The sequence below is a fragment of the Anomaloglossus baeobatrachus genome, chromosome 3 (genome assembly GCF_048569485.1).
Source record: "Anomaloglossus baeobatrachus isolate aAnoBae1 chromosome 3, aAnoBae1.hap1, whole genome shotgun sequence".
NCBI classification, from domain to species: domain Eukaryota; kingdom Metazoa; phylum Chordata; class Amphibia; order Anura; family Aromobatidae; genus Anomaloglossus; species Anomaloglossus baeobatrachus.
This window is the reverse complement of record NC_134355.1, coordinates 3,595,026-3,613,401: the sequence shown is the minus strand read 5'-3', so window position 1 is coordinate 3,613,401 and position 18,376 is coordinate 3,595,026. Positions and strand designations below refer to the sequence as shown.

The 18,376-nt window shown below is 51.9% G+C and overlaps 1 protein-coding gene across 1 annotated transcript in view; it reads right to left on the bottom strand.

Annotated features, from left to right (window-relative positions):
- POLR1C (RNA polymerase I and III subunit C) overlaps nt 1-18,376 on the bottom strand; it is a 321,201-nt gene that overhangs the window by 21,157 nt on the left and 281,668 nt on the right. The window lies entirely within an intron of this gene.

Below are 18,376 nucleotides of genomic sequence, written 5' to 3'. Positions count from 1 at the left end.
TGGTCCTTTGTTTCTAATCACTAATGATGACCGTAGGTACCGAAAGGTTTTTGATGGAGACTGAAGATCTGAGGTTGTGCGTTATACTAATCACCTAGGAAGATTAGGCCGGTTTCACACATCCGGTTTGCCGGTTCCGGCGCACGCCAGTACAGTGTATACAGCATCTGGGTCACGTTCTCCGGTCACATGACAGCATGTGACCGGAGCTTGTCGTGCTGCCACTGTACTCTATACACTGTACTGGCGTGCGCCGGAACCAGCGAGAAGCCGGATGTGTGAAACCGGCCTCATCGATACACTGTCTCCCCACTTTTGTATGTCCCGCTGGTGTGGTCGCAGTAACAGCCTATGCTCCTCCAGACGACGGATACCACAGCCGTACCGTGCGTATCCAGCTCCATCCAGCAACAACACCCATCCTCTCATCAGTGTCCTAAGTACCCCAAGTCACCATTCGGGTTCAAGCACAGCTCTCGAGAACCTTCAACCTCCCCCCGCTAAAGCCGTCTCCTCCAGTGATGTGTCATTACTGAGCTGTGTGCCGTCTCCTCCGGTGATGGGTCATTACTGAGCTGTGTGCCGTCTCCTCCGGTGATGGGTCATTACTGAGCTGTGTGCCGTCTCCTCCGGTGATGGGTCATTACTGAGCTCTGTGCCGTCTCCTCCGGTGATGGGTCATTACTGAGCTGTGTGCCGTCTCCTCCGGTGATGGGTCATTACTGAGCTGTGTGCCGTCTGCTCCGGTGATGGGTCATTACTGAGCTGTGTGCCGTCTCCTCCGGTGATGGGTCATTACTGAGCTGTGTGCCGTCTCTTCCGGTGATGGGTCATTACTGAGCTGTGTGCCGTCTCCTCCGGCGATGGGTCATTACTGAGCTGTGTGCCGTCTCCTCCGGCGATGGGTCATTACTGAGCTGTGTGCCGTCTCCTCCGGCGATGGGTCATTACTGAGCTGTGTGCGGTCTCCTCCGGCGATGGGTCATTACTGACCTGTGTGCCGTCTCCTCCGGTGATGTGTCATTACTGAGCTGTGTGCCGGCTCCTCCGGTGATGTTTCACTACTGAGCAAATGGCAAATGGGACCTAAGTAAGGATGTAGGGTATGAGCTCTTCATCAACACCACTAACACTAAAGGAGGACACAAGGGAATAATACAGGGGAAACACAACTGCAGTCACCAGAGCCCAGGTAGATAGAAAAGATAAACGCTTATCTGAGCTGCAGCAACCACAGGAGTCTGGAGCAACAGAAGACGACCTTTCCAGAGCTCAGTCAGGAATAATCTATAAACCGCACCCAAACCACCCCAGGGTTAGGTTTATAAAGGAAGTCAGAGGCTGGCAACTGAGCGGAAAAACTGACAGTCTCTTGGGGTCCTAGAGTCCGCTGCTGCAGAAACAGGGAATTATCAAATAACACTGCTTCCAATGTCTGGGATTTTCTAACACTCACTGCCACTGGATTGTCTGCCGGTCGGGACGCCTCCATGACAATAGCACGAATAGAGACAGTGGGGTAACTAGAGTTTGATGGGCCCCGATGCAAAGTTTGGACCTGTACCCCCTCTACCACCCATTCACCGACAGTCTGGGTACGGGATAATGACGCCGACACTCAGGGTACAGGATAGTGTCGCTGACACTTGGCGCCTTTCCTCAGCACCCAGCTTTTCCATATCAGAGCATGGGAAAGCTGGATGCTGAGGGAAAGATGTATATCAGAGCATGGGAAAAAGTCCCTTTCCCTCAGCACAAAACTTTCCTATCTGATGCTTTTATCTTTGTCCCCCCTCTTATATAGCTTTCCAAATAGGATAATGCCCCCCACATAGCCTTCCATATAGTATAATGGGTCCCACATAACCCTTCATATATTATAATGCAGCCCCATAGTCCTCCATATTGTATTATGCAGCCCACATACTGTTTAATGCACACCCATAAGCTTCCATATGTTATAATGCAGCCTCGTAGTCCTCCATATTGTATTATGCAGCCCACATACTGTTTAATGCACACCCATAGGCTTCCATATGTTATAATGCAGCCTCATAGTCCTCCATGTTTTATAATGCACCCCCATAGTCCATGTATAGTGTCTTTCATGTTGTATTATGCAGCCCCCATACCATTTAATGCACCCCCATAGGCCTCTGGCCACCGTGAACTCACTGCTTTAAAAAAAATAAATAAATAAACAAGTCCCCACCTTTCCTAGTTCCCTCGCTGCTCTGGTCAGAGCGTCCTCCCGTCCTGCATGTCTCAGCTCATTATCACCGCGCTCTGCTGCACTGAGACCTCGCGCGTAGGCACAAGGGGAGAATGATGAAGGATGGAGCGGAGCGAACCATTCCATCCTTCATCATTGCTTTGTGCAATGATGGGCGGGGGTCCGCGGGCAAAGGGGGCCCAGTGTCGCCTCTGGCACCGGGCCCCCCTGACTCACGGGCCTCATAGAGGCCCCATCGTTTGACACTGAGAGGAGCCAGCTGCTTCTCTAATGCTGCCCGGTCACAGTGGCGATCTCAGTGACCGCTATCGTTACACCCCTGGTCAGAGAAGACTTCTCATTACTGAGATAGGACATGGCAGCTGGTACTCATGGCATTCTATGATTATGGGAGGAGCTAGAGGCAGAGGGAGGAACTAGAGGCAGAGGGAGGAGGAGCTGTAAGCAGAGGAAGGAGGAGCTAGAGGATGAGGGGGCTAGATACAGGGGAGGAGCTAGAGGTAGGGGGGGATCTCAATGGGGAGGGACTAGAGGCAGAAGGGGGAAGTAGAGGCAGAGAGGAGAGCTAGAGTCAGAGGGAGAGTGTGAGGGAAACCCTGGGATATGAAGAGGAATTATGATTTCCAGTCATAATCGCTCTCATCACTCCATGGCCGTGCCCCCTCCCTTCTTGTTCTCAATGTCCAACATCTTGGAAGGTGTCACATCCTAGCAACACATCCCATGGCCATCTCCTGTGATATGGAGATGAGATGATGTGGGAACAATGGACACAGGATGACTCCCTGCCGTGACCCTGTGGTAGGGGCTGCTATCTAATTAGCAAGCTTGGAAGTATCCAGACAGAACGACTCCAGTAAAATATGGTTCATATCTCGCAAGCCATATTTCCGATAAATATGGCAACCATAAAAATGGTGTCTCTGCATGCGGACGATGCTGGCACACCTTTTTTATGGGAGTAGGACATTGGGAAGTACCCCAGGCGTGATATCAGCCAATGGGGAACTAGTAGACAAGTCATGAGTCCTCTCGTTCTGTAGCTAAATTCATAACTGTCACAATGAGCGCGTTGGCGTCCGCCTACGACGCTCCCAGGCAAAGTTATGGCCCATATTCCATGTTGTGGATATTGTCCATAACTCCAGCCAGGGGTGGAGCAGTGCTCCCTCTGAGGTCACTAAGGTAGGAGGGGACCTGGATTTGCCCAGGTTGATAACCCTACTTCGGCCATTTTCCAGTGTTCTTTCGCTGGGGGTCACGTGTAGGAAACATCTGTGGGAAAGATCCTGGAAACCTGGTCCACGGCGCCCCCTGTGGCCAGACGCACAAGGTAACTGCTGGAACTGTGTATGCCTGTTTGTAACCCATGCTTTGATTGTAACTGTACTCTGACCTATGTATATTCTGTAGATCGCCTATTGTATATATTGTAGTTTCTAGTGTGGCTTAGGCAGATTAAATTATATAATTAATCTTGGGCTGTTCTGTTATCTCGATCTTGAATCCCACGTCTGTGTGTTCGGCTAATAGTTACCGTGAAGCGGTTGGTGGCAGCGAGTTGTGCCAAGGATTATTGTGGGGAGGCCAGTGAGATTCGGGGAGATTTTATATATTCCGCCCGCGGAGGTCGGGGGAATATATACCCTACTCTCACCGGGGACCCTTCAATAATCGGCATAAGTAGTATAGCGGCCTCCTTGCTTATTGTCGGGCAATTCCATAATTGGCCTGACTATAAGAGGGGCGCTAGAGAGCGCGTCACGTGCTCTGTCGGTCGGGAGGTATAAAGGAGGGGTGACCCCCACTTGTTACCCCCCGATTGTGACGTACTGGTAGCCAGCGCGGGGGATTTCTGAGTGACCCCCCCGGTGGTTCGTGACATATTGGTGGCATAGCGGTGGGATCGAGATAATAGTGTGTGTGAGTGTGAGACCCATACTCCCAGACACTAAAGACTGCCTGCAGCAGCTGTGGCTGCTGGGGTCTTCAGACCAGCTCAACACTAGAGTGTCAGAGTGCAGATACTGTAAGGTGTGTGGAGGCATCAGGTGGCAGTTCTGTGTCAGTGACCAAAAGTCTGCAAGAATGGCTGAGAGCACCAGGAGCAAAGCCAAAGGAATGGCCGATGCTCAGGCCAGAGACGATGAGGAGGTTGTCCACGAGCCCTCCAAGAGCCCGACGCCAGAGAACAGCTCTGCAGAGGACATCGCACAACCTGGCACTGCTGGACAAAATGAGGAGGAGCTCGCCCAAGGGTCCTCAACGAGCCAGATGCCAGTCCTCCGCTCTGAAATGGACAGTGAATCACCTGGCTCTGCAGCGTGCCGCAGATCACCACTTGCCAATCCCTCCGGCCTGAGAGGTGCAGAGGCCCTCCTTCAAGCTGCCTTGGCCAGGCTTATGGCTGGAGACCGGGATACCTACGAGATACTCATGGCCGAGCGTGAGCGACAGGCAGCGCGTGATGCTGAGGCTGCGGAGCGGCAAGCAGCGCGTGAGGCTGCGGAGCGGCAAGCAGCGCGTGAGGCTGAGGCTGCGGAGCGGCAGGCAGCGCGTGAAGAGCGACAGCAACAGGCAGACCGTGACCACCAGCTGCAGCTAGCTCAGCTCCGGCCCTCATCAGCCACCCGTGACCTTCAAGACACCAAACTTCCAAAGGTCCGTGTTGAGGACTTTCCCGTGCTGGAGAAGGATGGAGACTTGGACTCTTTCCTGACTGCTTTTGAACGGACTTGCCTGCAGCACCATCTGGACAAGGACCAGTGGGCCAAATACCTGACCCCCCGTTTAAGGGGTAAGGCCCTGGAAATCCTTGGGGACTTGCCTACTGAGGCAGATCAGGGCTACAACACAATCAAGCGGGCCCTAATCCAACAGTACAACCTCACTCCGGAGTCCTACCGCAAGAAGTTCCGGACCCTGCAGAAGGGACCAAAGGACTCCTGGGCTGACCACCGGCGGGCACTTGCCCGAGCTGCCGACCACTGGACCCAAGGCCTGCAGCTTTCCACCGGACCGGAGATCCTGGACTTGGTCATCACAGAGCAACTCTTGTGGAACTGCCCTGAGGATCTCCGCCAGTTCATCCGAGACCAGAAGCCAAAGGGGTCCCCGGCTACAGCTGCCCTGGCCGATGACTACACCAACAATCGGGCTCCTGAGGCCAGGAGAGCAGCCACCAGCAGCACCTGGAGAGGGGGTAAGATGAACTCTGCGACTGCCCCACCTGCCCCTAGACTGCAGGGGGTGTCCCCCTCAACTCCCCTCTCCAGGCCCGTGGCAGAACCAAGACGGTGCCACCAGTGCAACCTACCTGGACACTTCAAGGCCATGTGCCCTCAGCGTCCCAAGGCCCCGGCTCCGTCCCCGTCCCAAGGGCCGCCCAAGGTGTATTGTGTGGGTGGGGGTGGTGGTAGGTCCCTGGACAGCTTCCAACCTGTCACCGTCGGCCGGTCTGTGACCATAGGACTGCGAGACAGCGCCTCGGAGGTGACTCTGGTGCGGCCTGAGATGGTGTCCCCCCAAGACTTGATCCCTGGAAAAACCCTCGCTGTCTCCGGGATTGGAGGCATTGACCCGGCGCTGCCTGTTGCTGGCATTTATGTGGACTGGGTCGCAGGACGAGGGGTGAGGGAGGTGGGGGTAACTGATCGGATCCCTGCAAACGTGCTACTTGGGACAGATTTGGGGCAGATAACCTCCCAGTTTGGGCCCCCCCCAAGGGCTGACCCTTCAGCCAGTACTGACATGCCTCCGGACAATGTTAATGTGTTCTCCATGAATGATGTAAGGGAGGAGGGAGTGAACTCTGATATTTCTGCTTGCATAGACACACACACAGCTGCAGCTGTGACAGGAGGGGAGGGGGTCAGAGAAAGGTGTGACAATGCCTCTACAAGTAATCAGCCTGTGAGCTGGGATCTGTTGCCCTCTGCAGGGATAAGCAGAGAGCAGGGTGCTGCAGGGGGAGGACCAGTGTGTGGGGTGGGGGCTACCACAGCAAATGTGGGGTCCCCAGAGATTTCACAGCGGGGTTCTATTGCTGCAGGGGGGGAACAGGCAGGTGAGATTGGGGCCGGTCCAGGAGCGGAAGTGCTCCAAGGTAAGATCTCGGTGCAGGGTTCCCCCACAACCGGGGTGTCAGGAAGCCAGGTAGGTCTGCCTGAACCGGCGACTTGGTCAGGAACGGAGGAGGAGCAGGCACGACCCACGGTCGCAGCGGCTGTGGCCGCTGTCACCCGCAGTGGGAGTGCTGGAAGCCAAGGGGCCTCCCGGAGGTCCGATAGCTCTTCCCCTTCTGACCAAGTGGCAGCCGAGTCAGGTGGAGGCCAGGACACAGGTCCCGGGGTACTGACCGAAGATGTGACAGTCTCGTCGATTCTGGCCACATCTAGTCAGGGGTTTCAGGCAGCGTTAGAAGCTGACGCCAGCCTGAAAGCTCTTAAGGAACAGGCGGCACAGCCTCCCTCGGACCCGGAGCGAGTGGTCTGGGACCAAGGACGGCTGTACCGGGTCACGGTCCAGCAGGGTTCACCGGAGGCGTGGCCCAGGGACCGACAGTTGGTGGTACCCTATCCGTTCCGGACGGAGTTGTTGCGGATCGCACATGAGATTCCGATGGCCGGACACCTAGGGATCGCTAAGACCAAGGCCAGGTTAAACCAGCATTTCTACTGGCCAAAAATGGGGGCCGATGTGGCTGCCTACTGCCGTTCGTGTGAAACCTGTCAGAGAGTGGGGAAGGCGGGGCCACACCCCAAAGCCCCACTGGTATCTCTGCCAATCATCGATGAGCCTTTCAGGAGGGTGGCTGTGGATCTGGTCGGCCCGCTGGCCATCCCCAGCAGCTCCGGGAAACGCTTCATACTAACGGTAGTGGACTATGCCACCCGGTACCCAGAAGCAGTGGCCTTGTCGTCCATTCGGGCTGACAAGGTGGCCACCGCATTGCTGGAGATTTTCTCCCGAGTGGGTTTTCCCCAGGAAATGCTCACTGACCGGGGGACCCAATTCATGTCCCAGCTGATGGAGGCCCTCTGTAAGCAAGTCCAGGTGCGACATCTGGTGGCCAGCCCGTACCATCCACAGACTAATGGCCTGTGCGAGCGGTTCAATGGCACCCTAAAGCAGATGCTTAAGATGTTGGTCGACTCCCACGGGCGTGACTGGGAGCGGTATCTCCCACACCTGTTATTTGCTTACCGGGAGGTTCCACAGGCCTCAACGGGATTCTCACCGTTTGAGCTCCTGTACGGGCGACGTGTGCGGGGCCCCCTGGCTCTGGTGAAAGAGGCTTGGGAAGGGGATTTGGCCACCCCTGGAGTGTCGGTTATCGAGTATGTCATGCGCTTCCGGGACAAAATGCAGGCCTTGACGCAACTGGTACACGACAATATGGCTCAAGCCCAGGCCGATCAGAAGCGTTGGTACGACCAGAACGCTTGTGAGAGGACCTACCAAGTGGGTCAAAAGGTGTGGGTACTGGTCCCCGTACCACAGGACAAGCTTCAGGCAGCCTGGGAAGGCCCATACCTCGTGTACCAGCAGCTCAACCCTGTGACGTACCTGGTCACCCTGGACCCTGCCCGTGGAAGGCGGAAGCCCTTCCATGTGAACATGATGAAGGCACATCATGAGCGGGAGGCGTGTGCGCTCCCCGTGTGCAACCTGCCCGAGGAGGGAGAAGCGGAAACCCTCTTGGATATGCTAGCCCAGGTTAGGGCAGGCGGATCCATTGAGGATGTGGAGGTTGGCCACCAGCTCTTGGAGGACCAACGGTCCCAGCTGTGGGCCACCCTACACCCCTTCCGGGGGTTGTTTACCAACCAGCCCGGAAGGACTAACTTGGCTGTCCATCACGTGGACACTGGGGATCATCCCCCGATCAGGCGTTCAGCATATCGGGTCTCCCTGGAGGTGCAGCAACACATGCGCCAGGAGATTGACGAGATGCTGAAGCTGGGGGTGATCCAGGCATCCAACAGCGCTTGGGCCTCGCCTGTAGTCCTCGTCCCTAAGAAGGACCGAACCACTCGGTTCTGCGTGGACTACAGGGGGCTCAATGCTGTCACGGTCGCCGATGCGTACCCAATGCCACGCATCGATGACCTGCTCGATCAGTTGGCCGGGGCTCAGTACCTGACCATCATGGATCTGAGCCGGGGATATTGGCAGATCCCCCTGACTCGCAAGGCCAGGGAACGCTCTGCCTTTATTACCCCATTTGGACTGTACGAGTCCACGGTGATGCCATTCGGGATGAGCAATGCCCCTGCCACTTTCCAGCGGATGGTCAACACCCTGCTCAAGGGACTTGAAGGGTACGCGGCCGCGTACCTGGATGACATTGCCGTCTTCAGTCCCACCTGGGAGGACCACCTAGAGCATCTAGCACAGGTGCTCAGGCGGATCCACCAGGCAGGTTTGACCATCAAGCCGGGAAAGTGTCAGCTGGCCATGAGCGAGGTCCAGTACCTCGGTCACCGGGTAGGCGGGAGAACACTGAAGCCCGAGCCTGAGAAAGTGGAGGCCATCGCGTCCTGGCCCACCCCCAGGACCAAGAAGCAGGTGATGTCCTTCTTGGGGACCGCTGGGTACTATAGGAGGTTTGTTCCATGCTATAGTAGCCTGGCAAAGCCCTTGACGGACCTCACCAAGAAGAAGCTGCCCTCTGCAGTCGATTGGACAATGGACTGCGAGACAGCCTTCCGGGCCCTAAAGGACGCCCTGTCCAGCCCGCCCGTGCTACAGGCAGCCGACTTCACGCGGCCGTTTGTAGTACAGACCGACGCCAGTGACTTCGGCCTCGGTGCGGTGCTCAGCCAGGTGGACTCTGCGAGCCAAGAGCACCCAGTCTTGTACCTGAGCAGGAAGCTGTTACCGAGGGAGGTGGCCTATTCCACGATGGAAAAGGAGTGCCTGGCCATAGTGTGGGCCCTGCAGCGTCTGCAACCCTATCTATACGGGCGCCACTTCATCGTGGAGACGGACCACAATCCCCTCAGCTGGTTGCACACCGTCTCGGGGACGAATGGGAGGTTGTTGCGATGGAGCCTTGCGCTCCAGCAATACAACTTCACCATTCGCCACAAAAGGGGCCGGGACCACGGTAACGCAGACGGGCTGTCCCGACAAGGAGAGGTCGCGGACGGGCGCACGGGGGAACACCGGAGTGTGCTGCCCCCTAGCGCCCTCAAAAGGGGGGAGGTGTGAGGGAAACCCTGGGATATGAAGAGGAATTATGATTTCCAGTCATAATCGCTCTCATCACTCCATGGCCGTGCCCCCTCCCTTCTTGTTCTCAATGTCCAACATCTTGGAAGGTGTCACATCCTAGCAACACATCCCATGGCCATCTCCTGTGATATGGAGATTAGATGATGTGGGAACAATGGACACAGGATGACTCCCTGCCGTGACCCTGTGGTAGGGGCTGCTATCTAATTAGCAAGCTTGGAAGTATCCAGACAGAACGACTCCAGTAAAATATGGTTCATATCTCGCAAGCCATATTTCCGATAAATATGGCAACCATAAAAATGGTGTCTCTGCATGCGGACGATGCTGGCACACCTTTTTTATGGGAGTAGGACATTGGGAAGTACCCCAGGCGTGATATCAGCCAATGGGGAACTAGTAGACAAGTCATGAGTCCTCTCGTTCTGTAGCTAAATTCATAACTGTCACAATGAGCGCGTTGGCGTCCGCCTACGACGCTCCCAGGCAAAGTTATGGCCCATATTCCATGTTGTGGATATTGTCCATAACTCCAGCCAGGGGTGGAGCAGTGCTCCCTCTGAGGTCACTAAGGTAGGAGGGGACCTGGATTTGCCCAGGTTGATAACCCTACTTCGGCCATTTTCCAGTGTTCTTTCGCTGGGGGTCACGTGTAGGAAACATCTGTGGGAAAGATCCTGGAAACCTGGTCCACGGCGCCCCCTGTGGCCAGACGCACAAGGTAACTGCTGGAACTGTGTATGCCTGTTTGTAAACCATGCTTTATCTGTAACTGTACTCTGACCTATGTATATTCTGTAGATCGCCTATTGTATATATTGTAGTTTCTAGTGTGGCTTAGGCAGATTAAATTATATAATTAATCTTGGGCTGTTCTGTTATCTCGATCTTGAATCCCACGTCTGTGTGTTCGGCTAATAGTTACCGTGAAGCGGTTGGTGGCAGCGAGTTGTGCCAAGGATTATTGTGGGGAGGCCAGTGAGATTCGGGGAGATTTTATATATTCCGCCCGCGGAGGTCGGGGGAATATATACCCTACTCTCACCGGGGACCCTTCAATAATCGGCATAAGTAGTATAGCGGCCTCCTTGCTTATTGTCGGGCAATTCCATAATTGGCCTGACTATAAGAGGGGCGCTAGAGAGCGCGTCACGTGCTCTGTCTGTCGGTCGGGAGGTATAAAGGAGGGGTGACCCCCACTTGTTACCCCCCGATTGTGACGTACTGGTAGCCAGCGCGGGGGATTTCTGAGTGACCCCCCCCGGTGGTTCGTGACAGAGAGGTTATAGGCAGAGGGAGGAACTATAGAGAGTGGAGGAGCTAGAGTTAGTGGGAGGGGGCTATAGGCAGAGGGAGGAGCTAGAGATGGGAGGAGCTACACACAGAGGAAAGAGCTAGTCACAGGGAGGAGCTAAAGGCAGAGGGAGGAGGAGCTTGAAGAAAAAGGGGGGAGTTAGAGGCAGAGGGGTGAGCTGGTGGCAGAGACAGGAGCTAGAGGCAGAGGGGGAGCTAAAGGCAGTTGAAGGAGGAGGAGCTCAAGGGAGTGTTAGGGTGAACACTGAAATCTTCACTAGTTGCCTGCTCCTGACCTAATTGGAGTGGATCCGGTGCATGGTGGAAGAACTGACACCAAAGTCAGATGTGAATCTCTCCTCGATCGGAGAATGGCGCGGCTCCAACAGACTTTATTTCAACACAGCATCGACTTATGTAAACAAGGAAAGAGGCGTGGTCAGCTCTACAGTGGGCGTGCTCGGATGTGTCCATTGGTGGTCAGTGGATTAGTCCATGAGGTCATCAGTGGGTTGGTCCATAAGGTCACCAGTGGTTTGGTCCATGAGGTCATCTATCTGGACATTCCTTGCATACCAGGGCAGGGTGTGGAGGACAAGAAGCAGTGGCCATCTTTAGATCTGGGTCACGTGTATGATCTGAACAGGCTTAAGTAACTTTATGGGTCATTTCTCGGGATGATTGAATACCCTATTATTCTCTTTGATGGCTATCCGGCGAATACCTCGCCGCTATTCAAGTATTCGCGAATATTCGACCCCCAATGTAAGTCTATGGGAAACCAGAATAATTTCACATCGGACCTGTCGGTGACCTGTGGTGACTGAGGAAAAGGCTGAAATGGATGGGAAAAGGCTGCACAGTATGGGCACAGCCTGCAGAAGGTGCCTGACTGCATTTCTGGTGTCTTTGAATAACGTGGTCAGAGCAGCACGTGGCGCTTACGTAGTCGCCAGAACAGCTCTCAATCCAAAGTAAAAGAGGGGAAATTGCTAAGAAACAGTTTCTAGTGCCTAATTACTAATAAAACGTCAAATCAAGCCCCGACCGCCACAAAAACACTTTAGCAAATGTTCACACGTTTCGTTTTTTATATTTTTCCTTCTTTTCGATAGAATATACATTATATTGGTGTCTGTCTCGCACCTTCCTTTTTTGGGACAAATTTGACAGCACTTTAAAAGGTCAGCTACAATGTGCCTGTTGGGATGTTGGCCTTGCCCTCCTCCTCCTCCTCCACCAGCTCCAGTGGCCCTCTACTCAAATGTAGGAAGGGCCACTGGCTGTCCTCAAATCTCTGACTTCTTGGGGCTCTCAGTTGAGCCCTGTAACCCACATTGGGGAGTGACGGCAGTCATTTGTAGTTTTCTGCGTCCTCTATATCATTAGTGTGAAAGTTGGAGTACGTACTCCATAACACTTTACAGTGCTATTGCCAATGTGGCCATTTGGGTGTTGACCTTGCCCTCCTCCTCCTCCTATTCATCCACCAACACCACCGGCTAAAGTGGCCCTCTATTCAAATTCTATTGACATTATTCAGTAATGTATGTTTTATGGACATCAAAGCTGATGTCATTGATGATGATTGCGTCTGACCACTATCAGGTTGGGAGCCGGAGGCATCATGGCCTGCTTCCTAGACCGCAGTTTGTGAAGCATGCAGCACTGGGGAAGTGACAGCAGTTTCACTCTGGAACTCCGGCTTTATTCCACCAGCTAACACCGAGGATTTAAAAAAATTCAGTTTCACCAGGGGGGAATGGTTCAGACACCATGGAGCACTGCATCAGAAGGTACTCCCAATAGTGCTCAACAGCTTATTTAAAAAAAATTGGTAGGATTTGCAACATGATATGCCAAGGAGTTTAATACATTCATTTTCTGACACCGCCAAAAGGTCGCAGAAAGCCTCTGTTCCCACAAGCCGATACGGCAAAATCTCAAGGGTTATCAATCGTGCAATGTGTGCAGTTATGGTTTCTGCCCTTGGGTGCATAAAGGGGTATTTTAGCTTCTTTTCAAAGGTCTGTGGTATGGTCAACCGAACGGAACGCTGGGACACCAAAGCGGATGTCGTTGATGATTGAGTTTGGCCAACATCAGCTTGGGAGAAGGAGGCATCAGCGCCACCTTCTTGCACATCAGTTTGTGAAGCATGCAGCCCAGAGGAAGTGTCAGAGTTTGGAGTCTGGAACTCAGGCTTTATTCCACTAGCTAACACCGAGGATTCAGACACTATGGAGCACTGCATCAGTAGTTACTCCCAACAGTTGGGGTTTACAGTTGGGTTTTTTTTTTTCAAAAAATTGGTAAGATTTGCAACAGGACATAACATGGCAAAGAGTTTAATACATTCAGTTCCTTTAGGGTGTAGTGGTTCAGACACCATGGAGCACAGCATCACAAGGTACTCCCAACAGCTCCCAACAGCTTATTTTAAAAAAAAATGGTAGCATAAGCAACAGGGCATAACATGCCAAGAAGCTAAAAAAAATTCTGGTTTTGCAGGGGGCCATGTGTAACACACCGTGGAGCACAGCATCAATCAAGAACACAAATGGAGACTGCCTGACCAATTGTTCTAGACAGTGCAGCCTCGACAGTGCTTGTGCCAGTGCATAGTGTAGGCTTTAAAAATATTGCCCTGGGTAATTGGGCCAAACAATTACATGGCAGCAGCATAACAAGTTACATTAGTTATGCGGTGTCATTAGATGATAGAAGACAAAATAGTCTTGAATGAGAAACAATGGAACTTTGGGGCTACACTTATTATTGGGTGTTAACAGGCGGCCTGAGATACTCTGGGGCAATCCATCTATGGTACATTTTGATCATCGTCAAATGGTCTGCACTTTCCGTGCATAGTCGTGTGCGACTATCTGTTATTATTGACCCCGCTGAGCTGAAAACACGCTCAGACAACACACTCGCAGCAGGGCAAGCTAGCACTTCCAAAGCGTATAAGGCGAGGTCTGGCCAAGTGTTGAGCTTGGAAACCCAATAGTTAAAGGGAACAGTAGACTCGGAAAGCACGCTGATACGGTCACCTACATAGTCCCTCACCATCTTACTTAACTGTTCCCTCCTTGTCATCGTTCCCCCAACCATTATCTGATTCGCAGTTGACGGTTTGTGGAAAATGGACCAGTTTTGGCACATTAGTCCCCCGCCTGTGTTGCTCCTACTATGCGTAGCCCTCTCTTGTAATCCTGTTGCGGGAGATGACACGCTACCTCTGACGCCAGCGTGATCTGAGGGTAATAGTTTCATCAACTGCTCCACTACAGCCCTCTTGAATGTCTCCATATTACAATCCTTATTTGCCTCCACAAGTAGCAAAGCAAATTTGTCTTTGTAGCGTGGGTCAAGGAAGGTACATAACCAGTATTTGTTGTCTGCCAAAATGTGGACTAGCGACAGTCATGAGAAAGGCCGTGTGACATGAACTGTGCAGACAAGAGGAGAAAAGTACCGCACATGATGGGGAGCACAACAACAATGATTGATAAGAAACAACCTTTATTTGTAGTAAAAGTTAAAACCCATTAAAATACAAAACACACACCTAATGGCACGGCATGCGCCCACCGTCCCGCTCTCAAAACAATGTTGTGCGTATTACAAATCATGAGATACAAGCATGAATGACATATAGCAGTACTTATAATAACAATAAATTTTTCAGCCTGTATACAGCACAACAAACCCAGAGGGAAACAAGCATATGTCCTCATAAAGCCACAGGGCAAAGGGAGGCCCAATAATACCAGGACATGGTCAGTGATATATAGTTTGCAAATTGCTGGCTAAAATAAAGTAGCCTGATGTGGCACCATACCTATGCTCATATGCGGACCATAAGTCCCTCTAGGAGAAGGGGGAGTAAAAATGGCAGCAAGGACGGGGGGTAGGCATGAATACCGTGAGCAGAGCCCACGCGTATCGCCGTAAAAACACGGCTTCCTCAGGGTAGGCGTGCACACAACTACAAAAAAAGGGAGATTATAAAGGGTGTAACATCATAAGGAACATGTAAATCACATGTTAGGTGCATTAATTGTTGGTCCGGACCGGTCCGCCATGGAATGATGTGTATGAAGCATCGCAGTATGGTATATGCGATGCGCGTCGCCATCTTGGAAAGTCCGCGCATGCGCGGGAAGTGTGACATGAACTGTGCCATGTGTCCCAGACTCCGAACCTGAAACCTCTGTGTGTCACTGCTAAGAATACATTCTGTCTCCCTAAACCTCCTCTCCTCCTCAGTCTGTCTCTCCTCCTCCTCCTCAGGCCATCCATGCTGGATAGCCCTGAAGCTTGGGTTGTCAATCCTTGGTTACCAACTTCAAAGCATTCCTGTTCTTCATCATCCTCTTCATCCTCATGATGCTGACCAAAGGTGGCCTGAGCTTGTTGGCCGAGGTTGTGCGGATTACTAGCAACCGTTGTGAAGTCTGGATCCACTGACACCTCGGGTGCATGAACACTTTGGTCATTCAGACCATCCAGAGAGCGTTTCAATAAACAAATCAGTGGAATGGTAATACTGATACAGCATCCTCACTGCTCACAATCTTGGTACAGTAATCAAAATTCTCCAAGTCCTGACAAATATCTGCAATCCACACCCACTCGGCAGTCCTTATGTCTGGCAGCTGTGTCTGACGGGCATGTTCCAGGTGGAATTGGGATACTGCCCTCTGCTGCTCATGGATCCTGGCCATCATATCATAGGTTGAATTCCATCTCGTAGGGAGGTCACATATTAGTCTGTGACTGTGAAGTGTAAGCGCTGATGCAGCACTGCCAGGCCAGCAAAAGAGGGCGATGACTTGCGGAAATGTGCGCTAATACGTGGTACCTTGGTAAGTAGGTGTGGTATCCCAGGGTATTTCTTCAGAAAGTGCTGAACTACTAAATTTACAACATGGGCCATACAAGGAACGTGTACAAGCTTTCCAAGCTTTAAAGCCGCTACCAGATTACGACCATTATCGTACACTACCAACCCTGGACGGAGATCCAAAGGCTCAAGCCTCTCATCTGTCTGCTCAGTTATCGCTTTCAAAAGCTCAGGTGCCATGTGAGATTTGTCACCGATACAGATGAGCTTCAGTAGAGCGTGTTGCCGCTTAGCCGAGGCAGTGCTGCAGAGATCCCAGCTGGGGAATGATGTCCACGGTTGGACACCAGCGAATGTTGAGGAGGATGCACAGGAGCCACATGAAAAGTAGGTGGAGGAGGGAGTTGTTGCTGTGTAAGAGGCTACTGATACTGTGATTGAAGTGGGCCCTGCTATTCTGGGTGTGAGAATTATATGGGATGTTTCCGGCTCAGACTCTTTACCAGCTGCCGCCAGGTACACCCAGTCAGTGAGATGTAGCATACCTGTCCACTTGCGCTTGTCCATGTGTCTGTGGTTAAGTGGACCTTCCCTGTTATGGCGTTGGTGAGAGCCCATTTGATGTTTACAGGCATGTGATTGTGGAGAGCGGGGATGGCACAACGAGAAAAATAGTGGCGGCTAGGCATAGAGTACCGATGTTCTAACACAGCCAAAAGGTCGAGAAAGCTTCTGATCTCACAAGCCGATACGGCAACATCTCAAGAGCTATCAATCGTGCAATCTTTGCAGTTATGGTTTCTTTCCTTGGGTGCGTAACGAGGTATTTTCGCTTCTTTTCGAAGGTCTGTGGTATGGACAACTGAACGGAACGCTGGGACATTGAAGCTGATGTCGTTGATGATTGAGTTTCGCCAACATCAGCTTGGGAGAAGGAGGCATCAGTGCCACCTTCTTGCACACCAGTTTGGGAAGCAGGCAGCCCAGGGGAAGTGGCAGAGTTTGGAGTCTGGAAATCGTGTTTTTTACCTAGAGCTGTCAACCATTTAGTGGTGTGCTTGGCTAACATATGGTTTCTCATGCTGGAGGTGCTCAAGCTGGAAGTATTTTTGCGTCTGCTAAGCTTGGTCCGACAGATTTGACAAATGGCAACCGTTTGGTCCGAAGGACTCTTGGAAAAAAAGCTCCCACACAATCGCACCATGGACCCTTGGACTCTGAGATGGCAAAGGTGGTGCACGGACCCTTGGACTCTGAGATGGCACAGGTAGTGGTGTCATGTGCACAGTCGATTGACCTCTGGCAATAGTCGAAACCCTATGTCTTACAGCCTTTTTGCGGACTATGGGCACATGCGCCTCTGCACTGCTGCTCTCACAATCCATGCCACACGTCCATGTTGGATCAGTCACCTCATCATCGACCTGGTCGTCTTCAAATTCCCGAAGGTCAATATCTTCGGGAATGGAGGTTTCAGGTTGACCTGAGGGAAACTGTGTCTCATCATCCTCCAACACTTCCACCTGATTGCCCAGCATGTCACGGCCAACAACGTGACTTTCTTCTGGCCCTGGGTGCTGAAAGATCTGTGCATCACTGCACACCATGGTCTCACCTGCGTTGGTGGTGTGGTGAGAAGCAAGAAAGGTCAAAGGGTCCTGTAAACAGTTCCTCAGAGTAACCTGCTTTGGTGTCATATGTTTCCTTAGAATACTGATGTTGTGAGGAAGGTGGACCAGGCTGAGGATTTGATGGCCCAGCCTCTGGGCTAAAGTCTGTCTGTGTGGACCCTTGGGATTTGCTACTCGACAAGTAACTGGAGGCATTTTCTGCTAGCCAACTCGTTACCTGTTCGCACTGTTCAGGGCACAAAAGTGCTTTCCCACGTGGAGAAGAAAATTGGGATAGGAAGGCAGAGGTAGATAAAGCAGGAACCTTTTTCTTTGGCTCGATCACACTGCTTGGGAGACCATCACTGTCACCACCACCTCGTCCATGGCCCTTACCCCCTCTTTTTCCCATTTTTTTGGTTTGATTATTCAAGGTGAATACTGTAACGTGACCTTTTCTACAGGCAGTGGAACTGATGCCCGATTGTTAAACCTGCGTTAATAGTTTCTCACGATAGCTTTTTCTGTAAGTCTAAAAACCGAAAGGTACCTTTATTGGACAAACTACCACTTGTAGGAGTCGACAAAGATGTTGTGAATGTCTTTCAGTCCCAAAAGTAAACAGGGTTTGACAACACTTGTATTTTAGTATTGGTTTTTGGCACTCAGACTGTGTTTTAGTAAAAGCAGGCCACTATGTAGGTACTGTAAGATATGAAGCCCCCAAAGTATGCTAGTGTGCTGATAGAAAGGTACTGGCCTTCAGGCAGAAGTAGTGCCACTGACACCGAGTATTAACCCCTTCACGACCGGCCGATTTTTCGCTTTCCGTTTTTTTTTTTCGCCATTCTTTTTCTGAGAGACGTAACTTTTTTATTTTTAGTCAATATGGTCATGTGAGGGCTCATTTTTTGTGGAACGAGCTGTACTTTTAAATGAAACTATCAGTTTTACCATATAGTGTACTGGAAAACGGCAAAAAAATTCCAAATGCAGAAAAATTGCAAAAAAAGTGTGATAGCACTATGGTTTTTGAGATATTTTATTCACTGTGTTCACTATATGGTAAAACTGATGTGTGGGTGTGATGCCTCAGGTCAGTGCGAGTTCGTAGACACCAAACATGTATAAATTTACTTTTATAGAAGGGGG